The sequence below is a fragment of the Danio rerio genome, chromosome 9 (genome assembly GCF_049306965.1).
Source record: "Danio rerio strain Tuebingen ecotype United States chromosome 9, GRCz12tu, whole genome shotgun sequence".
Taxonomy (NCBI): Eukaryota; Metazoa; Chordata; class Actinopteri; order Cypriniformes; family Danionidae; genus Danio; species Danio rerio.
Window position 1 is genome coordinate 34,928,120 of NC_133184.1, and position 23,074 is coordinate 34,951,193.

The 23,074-nt window shown below is 32.8% G+C and overlaps 1 long non-coding RNA gene across 3 annotated transcripts; it reads right to left on the reverse strand.

The window, feature by feature from the left end:
• Positions 1–9,136: 9,136 nt before the first annotated feature.
• On the reverse strand, positions 9,137–13,003 carry LOC137496482 (uncharacterized). 3 transcript variants are annotated; one of them, XR_011016872.2, is made up of 6 exons: positions 12,711–13,003; positions 12,348–12,403; positions 11,733–11,792; positions 10,816–10,930; positions 10,440–10,551; positions 9,137–9,373 (listed from the first exon to the last, which is right to left on the reverse strand). It is a non-coding gene; the product is annotated as an uncharacterized lncRNA (long non-coding RNA). The 3 variants fall into 3 exon arrangements; XR_012385521.1 differs by lacking the exon at positions 10,816–10,930 and having other exon boundaries at positions 9,145–9,373; positions 12,711–12,807; XR_012385522.1 differs by lacking the exons at positions 11,733–11,792; positions 12,348–12,403; positions 12,711–13,003 and adding an exon at positions 11,558–11,629.
• Positions 13,004–23,074: the final 10,071 nt, after the last annotated feature.

Sequence of the window (23,074 nt, forward strand, 5' to 3'; positions counted from 1 at the left end):
CACTGATGAAAATCTGTCCCAAATTTTAAGTTGTACTTTTACATTTGGTTGAAAAATCACTACAACGATATTTTCAACTCCTGTTTGGGTAACCCAGTATTAAGTGTCTAAAATAAAAGGATCTGACAAATTTTAATAAACCCTTTGATCTTGCTCTTTTAATTTTGTACATAATCTGCCAGGTGTTATTTTAATATTAAAATTATAGAATTGAAAAGATTTTGTTCATAGCAAAGGTGTCAAACAGCTGCCGTTTAAGTACTGCACTTTTGGCTTAAACTGTTGCACATTTGCTCATCCAGGACTGAGAATAAGCCGCTATGTCAAGCCTAATGTGGATAGTCCGGATTAGTGTCCATTTTTGGCATTTGTTAAATGACCATGGGGTCGTTATGGGTATGACATCGAAATTAAATCATGATGAGATTCTTTTTAAGGTTTAAAGTTGTCTTGCGAGTTGTGATGTTACGATGGAGCGTAAGGGTAAAATTAGCATTTAAGATTGGAGGCAGGGTTGGAGTTGAACTGCAAATTTGCACACACCTGGCAATCCAGCCTGGCCCTATTTACTATTCAACTAGGCTATCAGCAAAATATTTTGCATTGTTTGTGTGTCCTTTACTTCATAAAAATACATTAAAATAACATTCATTACTAGTTGATTTTACAAATAAACCTAATTAGTTTTGCATTTTTTTTTTCCATAGAGTTTATATTATCTTTCTGTACCTAAAGATTTTAGGTGAACAATGTCTTATTTCAATGAATATAACAGTTAAAAAAACGTTTTGTTTAAGTGCACCAAAAGTTGTCTATATTCACTGGGAAATAGATAAAAATACATTTTTTAAAGGGAGATGTATTAATTTGTGCTAAGCGCTGTATATGTATTTTTCCCTCAAATCCTTCATCTATTTTTTATTAGAACCCCTGTTTATTTTTCCCCTATTTCTGTTCAACAGAGAGTAAATTTCTTCAACACATTTCTAAACATAATAGTTTTTATAACTCATCTCTAATAAATGATTTGTTTTATCTTTGCCATGATGACAGTAAATAATATTTTACTGAATATTTTTCAAGACACTTCTATGCAGCTTAAAGTGACATTTAAAGGCTTAACTAGGTTAATTAGGTTAACTAGACAGGTAAGGGTAATTAGGCAAGTTATTGTATAATGATGGTTTGTTCTGTAGACTATTGAAAAAAAAAAGTTAGCTTAAAGGGGCTGATAATTTTGTCCTTAAAATGGTGTTTAAAAAATTCATAACTGCTTTTATTTTAGCCGAAATAAAACAAATAAGACTTTCTCCAGAAGAATAAACATTATCAGACATGCTGTGAAAATGTCCTTGCTCTGTTAAATATAATATGGGAAATATTAAAAAAGCAACAAAAAATCAAAGGGGGGGGGGGTAATAATTCTGACTTCAACTGTGTGTGTGTGTGTGTGTGTGTATATATATATATATATATATATATATATATATATATATATATATATATATATATATATATATATATATATATATATATATATATATATATATATATATATACACACATAATTTTTTTTTCTAGTTGTTGGAAAATATATGTAAATAACCAAGAGCATGGAGTGACTAATTTCTAGCATTGACAACGAAACTAACATATAGATCACTAGGATTAATCTTAGCTACAAAGAACAAATATCCATGCATAGTAACCTCATGCATAGCTCATAGCTTAATTTGGTCTGCTTTTGTGCAACTGAAGCTGCGGTCACACTGCACTTTTCCCCTCATAGACTTCAATTTGTACGCAAGCGAATGCGTCAGACTGAAAATACAAGCTCATTCAACAAGTTTCACAGTTCACTGAAATTACAAAGTTTAAGCTTGGTGAATCCTGACCTGCGAACAGTGGTGTGAAGTAACAAATTACAAATAGGCAAATTACTGTAATTGAGTAGTTTTTCTCTGAAATTGTAATTCAGTAATTCAAAAGTAGTTTTATAAATGTGTACTTTTATTTTCCCTTGAGTACATTTTTAGTGCAGTATCTGTACTTTTACTTCACTACTTTCCTTCAACCTGCAGTCACTACTTTATTTCTTTATGTCTATGGTGATTGTAAAAATCAGTCTTGTAATTCCTGTCCAATCAAATCACACATAGAAGGTAAACCGCATCATTATGAACTACCTCAAGACTTAGACGACTTTACAATTGCAGCAAACTGTTTGGAAGCATTAAAAGTGTCTAATAAGATATCCAAAATCTTTACACAATGATCCAGAGACTGTTTAGATCACTTATGAGAAGATGATAGATGTTTGCTGTATGATGACTGAAATTACCTTAAACAACCAGCAGGCACAAGACATCAACACAATGTCAGATTGATGTTGTACCCCAATGTCGTGGGGACGTTGCATTTTTGGAATTGCAAATGAAAATCTGATTGACATCAGAACCCAACATCAGTGTGACATCAATGTCCAATGTCCAACATAAAATCAACCAAATATCCATGTCCAATGTTTACAGCTTGCTGTTGTGTGGACGTTACCACCATGACATCTATCAGAAGTTGGATTTTGGTTGCCATACATGATGAATAAATGTCAGTATTTGACATCAATATGACGTTGGTTTAAGATGTTGACTCAACATTGAATTTTGGTCACATTCTAACACAACCTAAAATCAACCAAATATCAATGTCTTTTGATGCCATTATTGAACATCAAAATAACATTGTCCTTAGACACTGGCTAGACATGAATTTTGGGCACCTGACGTTACAATCTAAATCTAACCTAACATTAATGTCTTATAATGCTGTGTGCCTGCTGGCCAATAACTAAATGCACTACAGAATATGTTTACACACACATGGACAAATTACATGTTAATGCATCAGCTTTTCACAGTGTAATACTCAATAATCTTGAGTGCTTTTAAAAGGTTTACTTTTACTTACATTTTGAGTAATATTTACAACAGATACTTTTACTCTACTTGCACTACATTTTTAGACAAGTAATGGTACTTGAATATAATTTTTCACTACTCTTCACCACTGGCTGCGGAAATACATCACTTAACTTAGGGAGACCGATCACTTGCTTTTTTTAAACGTCTAATCATTCTGTTTAATCCTGCCCTCTTTGCAGCGCCGTACTACAGAAATTTCACAAGCTCAAACTCTAGTGTGACCGCAGCTTTAGTTGAGGCTAGATTCAGCCAGGATAGCCTCAAAATCCCAGCTTGTGCTGCGGTAACACTAGAGTTTGAGCATGCGAATTTCTGTTGTACATCGCTGCAATAAGAAACTTGCCATTTTGCCATTTTTATTCCGTGTGTGTGTGTGTGTGTGTGTGTGTGTGTGTGTGTGTGTGTGTGTGTGTGTGTGTGTGTGTGTGTGTGTGTGTGTTTTTTTGTTTTTGTCCCTTCAAACAGTCGTTGTCAATAAAAATATAGGCTAAAGAATTAAGATAAAGTGTCTGGTTTTTAAATTGAGCAGCAGTGTCACAACACTCAACACACAACACAAAGCCCAGAAATGCAGTGACAATCTTATATATGAAGCAGGTAATGGACAGTAGGTGAATCAAGGGCAAGAGTTGTGGTTCAATCAAACCATGGATAGCAAATCAAAGATGTAAAATAACATAGAAAAAATCTTACATTGTGCATGTGGTTCAGCAATGAATCAGAGTGCAAGAACAAAAAAAGAAATGTACTCAAACAAAAGGTCAAAAAAGGAACAAAGAAGCTGGCTCTGATTGGTTTATTCTCAAAACACACCTATAACTCATTAAGAAAATATGCTCAACCCTTTTAGACCATGCGCCATGGCGCAACGTGGATGTTACCGTCCTTAAAATAGCAAAAACGTATTCCGACACCCCCTTATTGCTTTTTCGCTCTGTGCTTTGCACTTTGCGCATGTATCGTCAAAATAGCGCCCTAAATGTCTCATGCATTTCTACAAGATTATGTACTGATGTATTTTACCTGACTATATACAAACATGTTCTGTCCATTTTGTTTGATTGTTTTCATGATAATTAAAGGTGCACTCTAAATAAATTCTGGGTATACCTATACTGAAAAAATTATTTCTGCAGAATTGTTGCAAACAATTTATACGGGTTGAATTTAAACAAATAAATTTTAGTACTGTTCAACCTAATTGGTTTGTTTAAATTCAGCCCAAATAAAGCCCAACCACTTAACTTAAAATTGATAAATCTTTGAATAATTTTTATAGGCATATAGTCGGATAATAAGGTTTCATTCAGTGCATGGCAATGGCCATACCATGAACCTCAAACACTATTGTTTTCTTGTTCTCACTTAAATACTGCGAGTGTAAAACCTTGTAAAGAAACCAGGCCAATCAGAACACAACAGACTGTTGCGTGACTCATGGGTAGGTCCACACAGAATCTGTGCGCACAGAAATCCGCAGATTTTAAGCCCATCATTGAGTATATTTACATGGAAACCAATAATTCAATTTTATTGCAATTAAGACAATTAAGTCAACTGTTTACTATTCTTTGCACCTACTTTGACTATTTGAGCACCTCAGAGAAGAACACAGACACCTGTATCATGAAATGTGGAGTTTTTTTTTTCTTCCGTTTAGCATGAACTTCCATTTCAAACTATACTGTTCCAGCAGTTCATAATTGCAGCCAATATCTGGTTTGTCACGGGGGACATGCATGAAATGTTCCTAAGTGAAGGTGCCAAACTGTATATAAGTCGACAAATTAAAAATTATTCACCTGAAATTACATGAAACTCTGGAGGAAATGTGGATAGCGCTGTGACGCAATGACATTAATCAAATTATGTGATATAACATGTTAAATGAGATCATGAAAGGAACATTCAAAAAGCAACTCATTTAAACATCTTAATCTTAATATTGTCTTAATTAGGTTAAGGCAAATAATTTGATTACTTATGTCCATGTAAACCTCACTGAGTCTATTTATTTAGTTGTGTATAAATTTATTTATTCTTATTTATTATTTTTAATTTCATTATATTATTGACTAATATGAAAGTGTTTATTTGATTTATTTACAATACAGTTTGTAAAGTAATATTGGTAACTTTATAATAACTGCAAACTATGAATCATTTATTAAGCATTAGCAAATAGTGTGTATATTATGTTAAGCATTAACTAATAAGCATTAGTAAGCGGTTTATAACTGCAGCTACAAATGCTGTCTTCTTGGCTTATAAGAACATGTATAATGTGCCTAATTATTGTGTTTTCATACTTTGTTCAGGATTTAATTTTTCATTGCTAAAGTATTGCATTATTTACAAACCATTTAATTAAGAATAGTTGGTGGTTTTTAAAGATCATTCAGAATGAGTTAAATTAAATAATTAATAAACTATTAAAATTAACATATTTATATCTTATTATCATGACCTTATTCTAAAATGCGGAAGTGCGCCTGTTTTCGCGATTGTCTTAGAACTTTCGTTTCAGTCGCCTATGGGAGAAATGACAAGGAATAATAAACGGCAAAAAACGGTCAAACTACTTGCTCTACAAACAAATGTTTGCATGACTATACAGACCAAGTAAAATAATATAACAAGGAAATATCAGTTTACAACATCAAACAGCGAAATGAGCAGTTTTTAATGTCTAAAAATGAATGGAAGTGAATAGGACCAGTCTCGTGCCAAAAAGATTCAAATGGCAGCGCCCGCTCGTCTGCGGAGAATAAGGTCATAGTTAATTTGTATGTTAATAAATGCTTTATTTACTGAACTTCATACAGTTTTGTGACCTAATCTAAAGTGAGGACTGTAAGCTTTATAAATCCCCTTTGAATGATAATGATAATGTTTGAATGTTGTTTGAAACAACACTGTGATTTTAAAAGCCAATTATGATCATGCTACAAAAATTACAATTTGTGTTAACCATTTAAAACATGCCTCTTCAGAGAAACTGTCAAAGTCTTGGAGCAAATCTCGCTTCTGTGCATAACAAAGTGGAAAATTATTTCCTGCTTTCTCTGGTACCTGGTTCCACACGTTGCTGGATTGGTGGCCATGATGGTGAAGATGTAAGACTTATCTGTTGATTACTTTGTAATATATGAATAGACTACACAAAAACATAGTGTTTTAATATTGCTAAGCAAAGATTAATGGTGACAAATTGCATCTGAAGTTTGTTAAAAGTTTGTTAAAACATAATATATCTTTGTATATTAATTAATTTATATGTATGTATGAATTATTAGCCCACCTTTTAATTTTTTGTCTTTTTTAAATATTTCCCAAATTATGTTTAACAGAGCAAGAACATTTCACAGTATGTCTGAAAAAAAGTCTTATTGGTTTTATTTCAGCCAGAAAAAAAGCAGTTTTTATTTTTAAAAACCTATTTAAAGGACAAAATTATTAGCCCCTTTAAGCTATATATTTTTCCAATAGTCTACAGAACAAACCATCATTATAACTTGCCTAATTACCCTAACCTGCCTAGTTAACCTAATTAACCTAGTTTAGCCTTTAAATGTCACTTTAAGCTAGATAGAAGTATCTTGAAAAGTATTTAATCAAATAATATTTACTGTCATCATGGCAAAGATTAAATAAATCAGTTATTTGAAATGTGTTGAGAACATTTTTTTAAACAGAAATTGGGGGGAAAATAAACAAGGGGGCTAATAATTCTGACTTCAACTGTATAATATACACAGTACACATTCTTAAATCGTCAAAACAGACTTTATTTGGATTTGATTAATTGCTATTAATTTTTGCCCAGCACTAGTTTTTAACAGAAGGTAAAGTTGCCAAAAGTAGTTTGATAATTTGCTACTCATGTTCTCCCTGTGTTCATGTGGGTTTCCTCTGGGTGCTCAGTTTTCCCCACAAGTCCAAAGACATGTGCTATATCAATTGGGTAAGCTAAATTGCCCATATTGCATGTGTGTGAATGAGTGTTTCCCAGTGATGGGTTGCAGATGGAAGGACATCCACAGCATAAAACATATGCTGGATAAGTTGGTGGTTCATTCTGCTGTGGTGAACCCAGATTAATAAAGGGACCAAGCTGAAAATGAATGAATAAATAAATCTGCAGCTTACTGATGTCCGAGTAAAGCATAAATTCATTCTTCACTCATTAGGAAGGAAAGTGGCTGTGGTTTGATGGATCTGTGTATGATTATACAGATTGGTGCACTGGAGAGCCTAACAACAGCCATAATGAGGAGCACTGCACGGAGATAAACTTTAGCAGTGAGTAGTTTTTTTTTTTGTTTTTTGTTTTCTAGTTACAAGAATTATTTGCAGTTTTCAAATTTCTTACAGGAACATAAAATGGCTCATTTGTCAGGAAGCGAAATACTTATAAAAGTTGTTTTTGCTTTTATTTATCACCACTGTAATGATCAGAATAGCCTAACTTGCTTCATTTTTCCATCCTACAGCCAACCATTGCTGGAGTGATACGCCTTGTTCAAAGTCAATGGGGTATATTTGAGCCAAAAATGTGTGGGACCATGCAGTCATCCAGCTCTATGTTTAAGACAACTTTGACATTTATATTTTCTTAACTTTACAAACAAACTAATAAAGAAATATACAGTATACATGCACAATTTAAAATTACAATTCTGTTCTCTGCTCTTAAATGCTTCTGAAATCAATAAATCAAAGCAAATCATCTGTGTTGGGGTGTTGAATTGTTTATAAAAGCATACTTAATAATAATATTTTAAAGTGTGGTTATTAGAACACTATTATCAACAGTGTTGTGAGGAGGGGCTTACAAAATCCCACAGCGACAAAATTTGTTCCAACTGTTTATTTAACTTTAACATACATTTAAAATAAGTATTAACTTTTCAGACTCTCACAACCCTGCTTTAGATTGGAGAGGGGTTTGGATGCAGACCTGGTGCAGTCAGTGCAATCTGAGCTGCATCCATTTCTTTTTAATACGCTCACCTAACCCCACCCCTAACCCGTGATGTCAATCACTTTATTGAGTGCATTGTGCCTGAAATTGCGTCGCTGAGTGATGCAATCTCAACTTGCATCGTAAATGCTGCATCATCCAGATAATATTGATAGAATGTGGATTATACAACAGCGACATCAAGTGTCTCAGACATCACAGTGTTATTGTTATTTATTCCAATCTGTGGTTTATTCTTCAGTGCTTCCCAAACCATTGACCTGTAATCACACACACCGCCCCTCCCCTTCATTTATGAAAGCCTGAATTTAAATACCACTCATGATGTAATTAGACTTTTTTTAAATAAATTATTTTATACCGAACAAAAAAACTTGTAGTAAACACTTTAAAAGCTCGTGCTTTTTCTAGAGAGAAGACAGGAATGAATTTAGGCATACAAATTACATGAAAGCATTTTAAAGAATTGTGCTACATTATGTAGGCCTAATGTAAAAAAAAAAAAAAAAAGAACGGCTGAGACCCACCAGGTCTTATAATGCTAAGTATTTTTACAAATTAAAGTGCCCCTATTGTGCTCCATCAAATATCATGTTTAACATAGTGTGTAACTGAGTTGGTTGTGGAAGTAAAAGGTCAGTAAATTCTAATGTACATTACAAATAAAATTGTGTAAAACTACATTGTCTCCTAAAAACCTAAACTGCTCAAATAAGATATCTGTCATTCCAGTTTCACTTTGTTAACTGATTTAAGTACACTGTAAACGATTTCTTGTTAAATTAACAGTAAGTTACTGGCAACAATTATCCAGTAGCTGCTGTATTTCATAAAACAGTAACATTACTGTAATACTAATTACATTAGTATTACATTTACTGTATAGTGTAATACATCATTTTACTGTTGTTGATTTTTACTGTAACACCAATTACAGTAGTGATACACATACTGCAAAACTGAAAACAGTATTTTATTGTACATTTTTACCATGAAGAACTACGGTATTTTAACGTTACTTTTATTATTACTGTATAGTATTTTACAGTTATTAAATGTTATTTTATTTTATCTAATAGTGCTACTTTATAATGGGTAAAAATGTTCAAAAATTGCACAAGTGTTATTTTAACTTCAAGAAATACAAGAAAAATAAAGAAACTGAAACTTTAACTTCAAAATAAAGGTTTATTGTGTAAACCATGCTAAAACAGTAGCAATAATTCAATATAACAAAGCAACAGAACACTAATAAACAATTGATCATTAAAACCAGTCAACAATTAATGCATCAAAAATTATTACAATTTTAAAAACAGGTAAAAATACTGCTACAAGACAGGAAATGATGAAGGCCAAATGATGTGGAAAGGGACAGTGAAAAAGGGCAGCAGCACTTCTGATGATCCTGCAAAAATGACAAGCAAAATCAATCACTGAAGTAAAAACTAATCATCCCTCAAACCATTTATTCATTCAGAAACGAAACACTGCACTGTTGTTTATATATATATATATATATATATATATATATATATATATATATATATATATATATATATATAACAGTTATAATATATATAACAGTTTTTTAAATTGTTTTTGTTGGTGAAATACAGTTTGTTGTCAATTCACAATTACACTAACGTTAACGGGGAAAAGATCAGCGAGCATTGTTCTTGAAGATCGCTAGTCAAGTGTCCACACAGGTGTGTAAAAAATAAAGTCTCGTCTTAACTTAATGTCCGACTCTGTATGGCTCGAATATCTGATTCCATGATCACACTACTAGTGCTTCCACGGATTTAAGAGGGGTAAACACAGTTCATTCTCACTTTAAGAGGCTACATATTTAAAATTAAATAAATAAAAATAATCTAATTTAACGTGACTAATGTTAATTAAATACTTTTAGGCTTTTAACACGTATAAATCCACTTCTAACTTACAGACAAGATTGCGTTAGAGAACATGAAAGCCGTGGGTGATTTTTTAAAATAATGCTAATGATGAGTTACTGATATTTGGTTTGCATAAAACAAAGTAATCACTAAGCATTCATTTTTGGCAAAATCTGCAGAGAGGCTCAGCGACACGAGGAAATGTGTTAAAGTTGAGTAGAGAACTAAAGAGCAGTCTAGCCTACTTCATGAAATGTTTGTGGTAATATTCTGCGGTCAATTCGTATTACTGTATTTCAATATGCAGCAGTGATGGCATGTCAGCGAGACAAATAAACATTTTATCGAGTTATTTCATACAATTTATTTATTTATTTATTTTTTATACAAACCCTCTAGTGACATTTCCTCAAACTAAATCATCATAACGTTACTGTGCACAGCATCAGTAAAATGTTGAGAATAATTTAAATACTTAATTTTTTCAAACAGTCACTGCTGATTAGAAACTATCATTAAATCTAAGCTTACAGAAATCCTGTATGCATGACAATATAAAGATGTATTACTCACTGATGTCGAAGCACTTCCAGGTCATCAGAGATGTAGACAGGACAGAATGTGTGCTATCAAATGAGCTCTTGTGCAGCCTTTGTTGGACATCCAGGTAGTTTGTTCACCCACACTATAAGAAACAAAAACAGAAACAATTTATTAAAATGTGAGGGATAGTAAACATGTTTGGTCTACAGAGAGAAGAAAATGTTTACTTTAAGCATTGATCCTAATGAATCTATTTCTGAACTACATTTAACCTTATCACGGAAACAGCATTTTTGAGCTTTTAGACTAGGGGTGCTCAACCTTGTTTGCTTTAAATTAGAATTAAAACAATAAATCTCTATGTCAAATAAAATACTTCAGATCTAAATAAAGCAGGTGCTTTTACCTAAAGGTTCCTTCCCTCAAGTTAGTTTGGCTGCAAATCCCTCCACATCTGTGCATTATTCGGTTCTTGTCTTAAGAGTAACTGGTGTCGCATTCCAGGTCCATCACAATCTGGGCTAGAAGGACAATATGAAAAAAGAAAAGACACATATAAATAAGTCTCAGAATAAAATATTTAAAGGAATAGTTTACTATTTTGCCACTATTTACTCCACGTGTTTTAAACTAGTTTGAATTTCTGTTAAACACTAAAGCAGATATTTTGAAGAATGTTAGTAACCAGTAACTATTGACATCCATATTTGAACCAAATTTCTTTAAAAAATACGAGTTTGTGTTCAACGGAACAAATTAAATATATAACTATTTTGAAACAATGGAGGATGCCAAAGATGCTATTATTTTCATTTTGGGGTGAACTGTCCCTTCAATTCAAGTGTCAAAGCAATAGTCATAAAAACTGATGTGTCGCTTGAGGAAAACTAAATCAAGTACCTTCTGTGAACAAACAGAATCATTATGCCATTGTATTCAGTGATTCTCTTTTACATTTTCCCACTATAAAACGATAGCTTCAACATGCAATCCATGTTAAGACAAAAATGAATAGCATAAAATAACATACTGAACTAAACTTACAGTTTCCAGGCTGTTTGAAAAAACAAACAAACACATACGCCCAGTAAAATTGCTAATAAACACAAAGACAACAGTTATAGAAAAAATGTTTGTCTAATATTTACTCAGCACTTGGTAGGCAAATAGCATAGCCGTGGCTGTTTTAACACCAGATTTTTTTTTTATCTTAGGAACTGCTGGAAGAAGAAAAAGAGGTTGTACATGAAACTCCTCACAACAAATCTGTGAACAACTTGACATTTAAAAATCTAATCAAAATTAGGAAGACATCAACATTACCTTGAATAATCAAGTGAGGAGTAATTGGTTGCATCAGTTTTTCAACATCAATTACTGTAGCTGAAAAACAGATAAATATAATAAGAGTAAAATAAGACTTAACATTAATTAATCTAAATCTATGGTACAACCATACCAATCTGTATGGGGTTAAAATACATTTGTACACAAATCATTCCCTGACCCCATCAATTTATCTTAGATTGGGATGAATATATATATATATATATATATATATATATATATATATATATATATATATATATATATATATATATATATATATATAGTGATAATGACTTTGGCTTATATCTGTGTACTCAGAACGTACACTCATCCCAGGTACACCTGAACACCAAAAATTAAATGTACAATTAATGACACACTATACATCAAGCTCATTAACATTATTGAGAAATAGACAATTAATATGTATTTTGTTAATATTAACGTTAGCTTAAAATAATTTAACTGCATTTAATTTTCAGCTCCATTTTATAAAACAGTTAAGACTCATTTCATTATGAGTTTAGTTTAAATAACTAACTTACAGTTGAAAAATTTTTACCATAATGATAGCTTAGTCAAAATGACTATGTGAAGACCAGAGCTTACCTTAACGGTAAACGTTTAACTTTTCATGGTGACTTCGCCTTCATCTCAGTGTTGTGCTGAAATAGAGAATTCATTAATGCAGTTACAATAAGTTAAAGTTATGTTTTTTCAGGTAACTTAACGTATGGTCAAAAACTCACTCAAGATAAACTCACTGTATCTAATACCTCGCAAACACTACAATGACCGCCTGGCGTCTGTTATTTCTTGTTTAAAATACCGTTTGTTAACGGATAGCGTGACATAACATAAGAACCTACAACTAATGTCACTTGGTTAATTCTTATAAATTACACACACAATACACAGAAATACTTATAAAACAATCCTTTAACGGACAGAATTTGACTTTAAAACACTTACCGAGGATGAATTCGCTGGATGAAACACGACAGGTGAATTTCAAATTAGGAGAGCCGTTGCCTGCATGTCGAGTCGTGTCCGTTCGGTTCTATGAATCGGCTCCTTAGTGAACAGTAAAGAATCGAATCCGCCTAAAACCGATTCCTTTTTGTATATGATTCATTACTATTTCGTTATACTGCTTGGCCACACGCATTTATACACTAATTATTATACACTAATTGCATATTGCTGAATGTGCTTGTGAACACGTGTGATCAAATAATTCCCGAGCAAACGGTTCAATTCGGTTCAATACGATTCAGAGTCGCTCGAGTGCTGAACCGAACCAGTGCAAACGTGATATTGATTACAATATAGTAACATTGTTTTTTATTCACTTTACCAGCGAAATTATTACATATATCTGACCTTGACAATACGAATAAAGTTCGTTTGAAGTGTTTTGAGAATTTATATATATATATATATATATATATATATATATATATATATATATATATATATATATATATATATATATATATATATATATATATATATTTCTCCCAGAATTCATTTCACATCAACAAGCAAATGGTAATGGCGGATGAGAAAGCCCAGCTAATATTATAAATATTGCGTTTAATATGTCACGAAATGAAATTTTAAAAGTGTTTCATGCGAGAATGTAGTTCTTACAAACTCAAATCTGTGGTTTATTTATAGATATCATGTGTAAATTGTAAGCGTGCTTTGCCGATAGCGGAGATTCTGACCTCCAGGGTGTCCATCATCACTCATGTATCCGGCGAAACGAGGTTATAATCGGCTAGACATGTGAGACTTGCCCCGGTCTTAGATGGCTCTATAATGAATGTGTTATGAAATTTAGTTTTAACCGTTTTTCATGCGGGAATGTAGTTGTTTTAAACTCAAGTCTGTGGTTTATTTATAGAGATGGTGGGTATTTTAAAATATTGTTTTGAAAATGCGGAGATATGTGACCTCCATGGTGATAACGGGTGCCCTAACCTCATGAATCCGTCTAAAGCAGGCTGGTCATTATGACATTTAAGCGGACTTTGGTTTCATGAATCAATTACTTTTGTTCCAGTTTACGTTTTATTTAAGCACAAAGTTATGTTGATTAACAATGATTTAATATTTTCATGTTAACCTTATAAAATTAAGGTGCAGTACACCCAAAAATGGAAAACCAGGGGACAGTTTTATGCACTGAACAGTCTGAAGAAACAGGTTATTTTATTTTTCTTCACAAAATACTTTGTCAAAAAATAAAATAAACATAATAATAATAATAATATAAAGTGTGTGTAGAGTTTTTCATGGTCATTTGCAGTACTGTATTTAGATGCACAGTAACTGTTTTTTTTCCCAAAATTCATTGTAAAATCTGCAGTAGCATACTGTTAATCATGTTCACAGTATGGAAATGTTGAGAATACATTATCATGCTGTGAAAACAGCAATATATACAGTAACACACTGTGCACAGCTTATACAGTAAATAACTGTTGAGAAATGCAGTATAATACCGTGAAAACAACAGAAATCGTTTACAGTGTACATTCTTAACTCAGTTTAAAAGTAAATCAGGTTTAAATGGCAAGAGTTCCTGTGGGGACAAAAGTAACACTTATAATTATTTATGACCCACGGCTAATAGCAGTGACTTATTTTTCACTTCCACATTAGAGTTTTTAGTGTTTTGATTAACATGTTTTATAAAATGAATGCATATTGCCAATAATAATAACAAATATTTAAAAAAATTTTTTTTTTACAATTTTAGCATTGTTGGATTGCTTTTGAAACATTTGATGCAAGTGAAATTTTAAATAAGGGAAACGTGAATGGATTAACTTTTAGCCAATTTTACAATTTTACTAATATGATGGTGTTACATTAGGGTTAATGAAGCAAAACATGTTTAGTTGTTATCATGGATGGTATATCCATGGCTTTTTAGGGCAAGGTTAGAAGTGTCATCATAAGAAGATGGGCTTACAAAGGTACTGGTGCGTGATTCATTTATTGTCGTGTCTTGATGTGTAAAGCTGAAGGTTTATCTTGATTCGTTTATCCCTCCCTGTCTTTATTAGTTGAAGATTCTTATAGCCATCATCAATAACAATAACTTATTTATATATCAATAACTTAATATTTTTTTTTTTTTGGAAAAAACAAATCTCAAAGAATCAAAAAAGAGTTATCACTAATAAGAAAGCTGAAGGAGGTCTAGAGATGCTTTATTTTGAGGATATCAATATATTTAAGTTCAATTGAATTAAAAGATATCATCTACCCCCAATTCGTTTTGAAACCATATTCCTCATAATCTAGTTAACCAAATAGGTGGCTTGAAAAATTTTTAACATGTGATTATAATATTTCTAAAATCCCATTTACACTCTCTAAATTCCATCAACAAGCCTTTCTTGCTTGGAAAATTTGTTACTCTCACAACATCACACCTTGGAATAATGGTAATATAACCTCTTCAAAAAATCTTTATTTTTAGTAACTTGGTATAGTAGAGACATCAATCATCTTTTAAAACTTTTTGACAGTTCCGGGAATATTCTATCACATGAACAATTCATGTCTATTTACAATTTTCCAATACTGTTAAGAGAATTTAATTTAGTTATTAAATCTATTCGAAAATTATTTAACTTGTTAAAATCATATTTGCTGTAATTCTGTCTTTTGGAAACCCAAAATTACATTTAGAAGGTGTTAAGTTGACTGATAAAAATGTACTAACATACATATTTGTAATATTTTTCAGAAGCAAAATAAAATTACTCCTAGAGGCAAAATTTTCTGGAACTCTAGTTTATATTACTTGAAAAAGAGGCTGGTTAACTCCCTTCAAATACACTAATAATAAAATTAAGGAAAGTTATTTTAAAATATGACACAATTTACCCAGTAAAATCTTTATTATCAAAGTACATTGAAATGGAGGATATCTGTGGTTGCTGCAATGCAGATAAAGAGAACCGCAACATTGTAAACAATTTCTGGAAGGATTTAGCCAAATATATTTTTAAAAATGACAAAACTTAACTTTTATTTTACATTAAACAATATTATATTTTATTATGAGAACAAATCTAACAAAAGTCTACATTGTTAATCTCTATTTTATTGGCAGAATTTTACATAGACAGAAAGTCAACTCCCACATTACCAGTTTTTTTAATTGATTTTGACTTCTTTATTTCTTCTGTGAAATTGTTGAAAAGCAAAAAATCTGAGATATGTATTAATTATTATAATACTTTTTTGACTCCGCTGTTAATTCTTAAAATCATTGGATGTTGAAATACTGCACACTATGCTTTGTGTATTTATTGATTTTTTTTTATTTATATTTGTTTATTTTTTACTATTGTTATATTAGATTTTTTATGTTTCACCTTTTTTGTGTAGTATGTTTTTTCCTGATGTTAAATTAAATTAAATTAAATTAAATTAAATTAAATTAAATTAAATTAAATTAAATTAAATTAAATTAAATTAAATTAAATTAAATTAAATTAAATTAAATTAAATTAAATACTGGTGCTTGATTTAAGATGCAAACGACTTTTTTTCGTCATGTGACAAACCGCCATTTGGGAAACACTTCATGGAACCACAGCGACATCAAGTGTCTCAGTGGAACATCGGTATTATTAATACTTTTTGTTTAGTTTAGCGGTTATCAAGACTTTGCACCGTAATCCCTCTCTGCCCTGGAAAACCCTGAAATACAACTATTATGCGCAATGCCTAACTTAAATACAATTTCTGTTTATATATATTTGATTAATAATGATTTGCCTTAGAAAGTTAGAGTGCAGTCTGATCCATCACATTTTAACACGCTCGTTGTTTCTTTGTCATAAATGAACTTGGATATTATACATGGAGTTACAAACATTCCCAATTCAACGTGAATTTTGAAAGCAGTGTTGATATTCAGGTGAGTTCACCAGCAACACGATCCCAGCCTTGGTAGTGAAGGTGCTTTCCTCTCTTGGTCAGGTGACTAACTACAACCTTTACCATTCTCTACCCTGCACAAGGACCCATGTCCACACTTTGTCTGACATGGGGTCTTCTCTGCATCGTACAAAAGGCTTTTGAGTGAAAATCAATTGTGTGCTAGTCACGGATGGACTGTAGGGGTCAAGCTCTATTCAAGCAGAGACTAGCTCATGTTATTCAGGTGACCTGTCCATCAGGCATTTCATTCACCAGGCCATTGTAGTCGAGTTCAACTTTGCTGAAACAACTGCACTTTTTCTTCTAAAGCAAGTGGTTGTTGTGTTTATCAGTGCTGCAGTCTACAAAATGTGTCTGCGATGGTTGGACTAATATTGTACCCCTTTTACAGTATAGTATACAGCATACATCGTTGCTTGAGTACATAATGTTGTAATGTGAATTGTACAGCATTCTGTATCCTAGAATGTAATGCTCTAGAAATGTGATGTTATATATGTATTTGTTGCTGCAGTTTATACTAACAAAAGCTGTAAGTTTTCTGAAGTTTACTTCACCAGGTATAATAACAAAATAAACTGTACATCGTTTATTGCTGCAATACTATGGTATTGTATACAGTAATACTATTGCTTGTATATAAAAGTAAACAAATTTTTAAACAAATTAAACTGAAAAAGGATTACATACATTGATAACACTACAACAATGCTTAATTAGTTGACTTCTCCCTGGTAGCACAAAATTCTGGCCATGATTTGGCATAAAGCTGGCACATCAGGCATTTATCTGGCACTGACATACAGCATGTGGGCCAAACATGGCCCGAGTTTGGCAGAGGTGGCACCATCTTTAAGGCAGCACACAAAACTTGAGCCAGATGAAAAGTAGTATTTGGCCCAGATGTTCAAAATGTATACTGTATGTGGGCCACGTACGTTTGGCCTATCCTGACCCACTTTTAAAATAGATTTAAATAATTTTTGAGTAAAGAAATTTAAATTATTAATTTAAATTACATTTAAATTATTTTTTAATAAAGAGGTTTATCAATTTCATTGCAGTTGTGACACACTAAGATATCTGGCCCAGTTCAGGCCCAGTTATAGGTTATTACTAGGGCCAGACAGAATCTGCGGACATTTTTTTGCTATTTCTTCGCAGAATTTTGTTAAAATCTGTGGATTTATGCAGCATTATTTTGGGAGCATCATAACTAAAAAGTAATACCTTTTTAACTTGTATGTAATGTTTACCACTTCATTTGGTAAACAAAGCAAGTTTCTTATATAATATATCTACTAAAAGACAGAAAATACTACTTTACAAAATGTACTGTAAATTAATCATATGAATATTGTCATATTAGTCAATAATATTACTGCGATAAATTTAAAAACTGAATAAATGTAAATTTACATACATTTACAAAAAAAATAAATAAATAAATAAACTCAATAATCAATAATCCGATTCAGAGCTAAAAATCTGTGGAAATCTGCGGAATTCTGCACCCGCAGATTCCGTGCTGGCCTAGTTGGTTGAGACTTGGCCCAGATGGTCTTTGTTTGACCCTTGTATAGAAGGATAGGCACCTAAAGCCAGACTTGGTCAATCAAGTACTGTAATTTACTGCGGCATGTGGGCCAAGCAAAATCTGATTGTGTGGGAAAGAGAAACTTTGTTATGTGGGTAGTTAATGCACTAATATCAACTGTGAGAAATTGGTACATTTGTTATAGAATATATGTTGATTTTCATTTAAAAAATTACAACTGAACTTTAAAACAAAAACATGAGTTTTCTAAATATCTTCTTTTTTGTTTAACAATACAAAAGAATCTCGGATGGATTTTGATCAAGTAAAGGAAGAAAATGTTGACAGAATGTTTTTACATTGAATCTTTTACTAATCTCCCTAATCTCACTAATTTTCCTTCAGGTTAGTCCTTTATTAATCAGAGCTTGCTTCAATGAAATGAATCACCAACTCTGCTGGCATAAGTTTTACTCAGTGGGGGCCCTTCTAGCCGCAATCCTGTACTGGGAAACACCCATACATTTTGTACAAGTATGTTTTTGAACTCTGGGGGAAACCGGAGCACCCAGAGGAAACCCACACGAACACTGGGAAAACATGCAAACTCCACACAGAATACCCACTGGCCCAGTCGGAAATCGAACCAGCAACCTTCTTGCTGTAAGGCCACAATGCTAAACACTGAGCCACTGTGCTACCCCTTTTAATATTTTGAAATAATAAACTGCATTTTTTTATTCACTGTATTTTGAAATGCCCATGTATTTATTGTATTATTGAATATTGGCCCATGTCTGCAATCTTATACCTGACTTTTAATTTCCTGTCTGATAAAACGTAAATTTACTTATTTCATTAATTTTCCCCGGGCTTAGTCCCTTTATTCATCAAGGGTCGCCACATAGGAATGAACTGCAACTTATCCAGCACAAGTTTTACACAGCAGATGCCCTTCTAGCTGCAACCCAGTACTCTCGCCATTCTTACACATACACTACAGACAATTTAGTTTATTCAATTCTCCTATACCGCATGTCTTTGGACTGTGGGGGAAACTGGAGCACCCAGTGGAAACCTATGCGAACATGGGGAGAACATGCAAACTCCACACAGAAAGGCCAACTGGCCCAGCCAGGACTCGAACCAGCAACCTACTTGCTGTGAGGTGGCAGTGCTAACCACTCAGCTACTGTGTCGCCCCTTGCTTATTTCAGTCTGCCATAATTGTTTTTTTGAAAGAACTGCAAGAAACTGCTTTGATTTCCAGTCTAACTGCTCTATGGCATGATGATGTAATGTGACCACTCTTTAATGCATTTTTTGAGAATAATTTTTACTCTCTCAGTTTCAGGGTTGATTACATAGAATCTGCTTAAAGGCTGCATCAAAATGTGCAGTGTGATGGTTGTACAGCCTCCTCTCACACTCTGCTAGTTTTTGTTTTGTTAATGCACTCGTTTTTAAGACATTGCCCAGTCTTTCAAGCATGCAGGAAAACATGTCGTATGCAACCGGTTTTTCTCCTAGACACTTAGGTTGACTTCTCAGGGTGATTGTGCAAGTAGATATCTAGAGTTCCTATTTCTTAGAGTTTCTCTATTTTCAAAAATTCTGCATATATTTTTACAATTTATTTTAAAGAAAGAGACAACACATTAACAACATCCCCCAGAAATATACTTTGTTTGACATTCTTTACAGAAACTGCTGTCCCATCACCATAGTCTCAAACACAAAACACACAATATTTTTAAATTATGGGTATTTCAGCATTTAATTATCTCTCTTTCTCTTTTCAGTGCTGTTCAGATAACTTATGTTGTTTAAAACGTAGTCCATTATTACTTATAAGTTATACCAAATTACATACCAAAAGCTGCATTTTAGGTAATGCAATCTGATTACATTTTTTGATTTCTTTTGATCTAACTTATCACATTTTATTGTTAGTACCTTATTATTTATACTACAAAGAGAAAGAAAAAAAATAATTTTTCTTAGCAACAACATTACGGGGGTATTAAGCATTCCATTGGGTGTCGCGGTAACACAGTGGGTAGCACTGTTGCCTCACAGCAAGAAGGTTGCTGGTTCCAGCCTTGGCTCCCTTGGCCACAACGGAATAAACTGCCAACTTATCCAGCATATGTTTTACACAGTGGATGCCCTTCCAGCTGCAACCCAGTACTGGGAAACATCTATACACATCACATTTACACCTATGGCCAATTAAATGTATTCAATTCAATTCACCTAAACCAAAGCACCAGGAGGAAACCCACGCCAACATGGGGGACATGCAAACTCCACACAGAAATGGCAACCCAGCCGGGACTCGGACCAATGACCTTCTTGCTGTAAGGTGACAGTGCTAACCGCTGAGCCACCGTGCTGCCCACATTGCATTACATTGATTCATTCATTTTCTTTTTGGCTTAGTCTCTTTATTAATCTGGGGTCGCCACAGCGGAATGAACCGCCAACTTATCCAGCATATTTTTTATGCCCTTCCAGCTGCAACCCATAAGTGGCAAATATACTCTCATAACTCTCAGTCACACACATATACTTCAATTTAGCTTACCCAATTCACCAATTTTCACAAATCACTTATCGCTTACATGTCTTTGGACTGTGGGGGAAACCGGAGCACTGGGAGGAAACCCATGTGAACATGAAGAGTACATGTAAACTCCACACAGAAATGCCAACTGACTCAGCCGAGCCTCGAACCAGCGACCTTCTTGCTTTGAGGTGACAGCGCTACCCTCTGCATCACAGTGACGCCTCATTGCATTACAAGTAAATGTAATATGATCTAATTATTTTAGCAATTTTATAAATCAAATTACATGTAATCAGTTACTTTTCAACACTATGTTTGAATACAAACATATATTAGAAACAAATTTATTTCTTCTGATTTATTTGTTAAATGTGTTGTTTAAGTAAAATATCAAGATTTGTTTTGATCTATAAAGATCTGAAAACATATCGTGCAAGTTTAACAACATTTCTAGCAGATGAAATATAATGTTTTACAGTTCTGAGAAATTAAACCTGATCAAAATAACAAATGCTTTCATTTGTTATGACTGAAAATCAAGGTTATTCCATGAATTATTGATTTCTTAACTCTTGTGGAATTAAAGGGATTTGTCTATTAACATTTCATCTTCTTTGTTTTTTGTGTGCAAAATAATGCTTCAAATCATGTAATTTTACTCAAACGTGTAACTAAAATTCTTAATCTGAGGGGGGGTGGGGGGTCCAGAATTTTCCCATACGTGAGCTTATTTGTCCTAGTTTATCTGCTATACCATCATGGTAAAAATAACCCATCGAAGAAGCCTGTAAGACCAAGCAGAATCATCTGTTGGCTGTCGCTTTGGTGTGACTTCTGCTAATCAGTTTTGGCCAATGTTAACAAATATTTTTCATGAGTCCAACATCCAGCTGTGCAACATACAATCTGACGTAAGTGAAGTCATCTTTTACTACTTTATTGTTTTTAAATGGAGAAAACAAGAAACTTTTATTGTAAATCTTGGACCTCATTTAAAAAAAAAAAAAAAAAAGATGACCAATAAAAAAGGTGTGAAGCGGCTTACATTAAAATTGATTTGAATATGATTTTAGCTAAAATAGTCAAAAAGTGTAGTTATGTTGACCATTCGACAACCTAATTCAGAATAGTGCTTACAATGTCTCTAAAATGCAGTATTTAAATTTGATAATTTAATAGAAAAAGAGGCGTACAATTGCAAAAATGTCCACTTTTGAGAAAAAAGAACCACCCCTTTTACTAGGCTGTCTACAGTTCTGTAAATAAAGAAAAACTGAGCATTGCCAAAAGGTCCCTTATTTTTCACACATGCATAAATCAAAAAGAAAATGTTTAAACAGAATTCATAACTGTATAATAAAAAAAATATTCTGTAATGAACACCGCTGCAAATAAAAAAACATGAACATTTTTTATCTTTATAAGTTTCTTCTGTTGAACACTAAAGAAGATATTTATTTTTAAAAATGCTGTTTGCTGGACCTATCGAGTTTAATAGTAAAGAAACAAAATAGTATAGAAGTCAACGGGTCCCAGCAGCCAGCATTTTTCTAAATATCTTCAATTGTGTTCAACATAAGAAAGACATTCTGAATAGAAAACTGAAAAGTGTTGACAGAATGTTCGTTTATGGGTAAACAGTACCTTTAATATTCATTCATTTTTCTTTGGGTTAGTCCCTTATTAATCAGGGGTCACTTTAGTGGAATGAACCGCCAACTATTATGGCATATTTTTTACGCAGCAGGTGCCCTTCCAGCTGCAACCCAGCTTAACCCCTTTTACCAGGCTGTCTATGGGCCTGTAAATAAGGAAAACTGATGAGCATTGTCTCTTCTTTTTCACACATGTATAATTGTAAATTTAAAAAATAAATATTTTAAACAGAATTTATAACTGCATAATAAAATTAACTGTATTAAATTATTCTATAATTAATTTCAACAAATATTATTGATGACAAAAGTTTTTTTTTCTATTGCTTATTGCAAGTTAGGCCTACTCGACAGAATTTAGAGGGCCTGAAAAGAAGGGGAAAAAACTGTTCTTGTTGCATGAAAATAAACAGCGACGTCTTGAACCTTCAGTGTTCCTTGTACGACGAGAAGCGACGACGACACTTTCGTTCAAACAAAAAGCGATAGTACTTTTTTTAATATGACAAAATTATGTGTCAGGTAGGAGAGCTGTCCTCGAAACCGCGCATGCTCAGCTGAGTCACACGTTCGGCCAGATAGTGCACGGATATACTTCTCATTT